Source organism: Tiliqua scincoides, unplaced genomic scaffold (genome assembly GCF_035046505.1).
Source record: "Tiliqua scincoides isolate rTilSci1 unplaced genomic scaffold, rTilSci1.hap2 HAP2_SCAFFOLD_77, whole genome shotgun sequence".
NCBI classification, from domain to species: Eukaryota; Metazoa; Chordata; class Lepidosauria; order Squamata; family Scincidae; genus Tiliqua; species Tiliqua scincoides.
The window spans coordinates 142,900-144,051 of record NW_027101657.1 but is presented as its reverse complement, the minus strand read 5'-3'; the positions used below and the strand labels follow the sequence as shown (position 1 = coordinate 144,051).

Genomic DNA, 1,152 nt, shown 5'->3' with positions numbered 1-1,152 from the left:
GCTGGCCTTCTGAGGTGAGGGGAGGTTGTACACAGCCTGCCCAGGCCTCAGAAGGTCTTTGAAATGCACTTCCAGCTTTGGTTGAAAACCAGGGGTGCCTTCAGGACTCCAGAAGGTCTCCAGGAGGCTTTATGAGGTGCAGGAACACTGCAGGCTACCTCCTCGCACCTCAGAAGGTCAGCCAGAGTCTTCAGAAAGACATTTTGTGAAAACCTGGAAGTGCCTCTCCAAAGGCTCCGGCTGAACTCAGAAGACCTCCTAGACACGACTTCCAGTCATGCCTGGGAGGTCCTCTGAGGTCCTCCAGTGGTTGGCAACCTTCAGTCTCGAAAGACTATGGTAGAAGCCTACAGCACCCGGTATTCCCAAGCGGTCTCCCGTCCAAGTACTAACCAGGCCTGACCCTGCTTAGCTTCCGAGATCAGATGAGATCAGGCATGTGCAGGGCAACAGTTGCTGCTCCAGTGTGGGCTTGCAATCCATGTTGAGTCAACTCCATGGATCACAACTCCATGGATAAGGAGGACCATCTGGTACATTCAGGCCTGGTTAAGGCATGAGGGTGGAGGGCAAAGGCGAGTCAAGCACTTACAATCCTGTCGGGGGGTGGGACGCTCCCCACCAAACACTCCAGCCGTGCCTTGGCCCCCCACTGCAGTCTGCAGGCTTGGTTCCGCGCCGATAATGGGCGGCCCTGAGGAAAAGACAAAAATGACGGATGCAATCAGGTCTGGTCAGATTTCCGCCAGGCTCACTGCAATAGGTTGCTGTGCATGACCTGGTTCCAAGACCCCTCACCATTCACAGCTACTGCCTTCTCAGCCACTCCAATGCGTGGCACGATGGCTTTGCAGACGTACATGCCGGCATCTTCCTGCGTCACAGCCTTGAGGTGTAACGCATTTCCATTGCTCGACACCTGTGGGTACAAGTGAATTCAGATTTATTTACTGAAATGAAGGGATCAGTGCTCTTTTTCCAGCCCAAAAAAGGATACCCGGCCTCAGTTATCTAACCAGGGAACAGAACATCCTAAACTGAAGGCCTGTTTGGACAGAAGGGCTTCACAATTTTTCTGAGGATTCAAAGTGGGTGGGTCTCCTGGTGCCACAACCAAAACTGTGTCCTGTGTGTTCACCAGGCTCAGTTCAG

At 53.4% G+C, this 1,152-nt stretch overlaps 1 pseudogene; it reads right to left on the bottom strand.

Annotated features, from left to right (window-relative positions):
• Positions 1–344: 344 nt before the first annotated feature.
• On the bottom strand, positions 345–461 carry LOC136636058 (5S ribosomal RNA; annotated as a pseudogene).
• Positions 462–1,152: the final 691 nt, after the last annotated feature.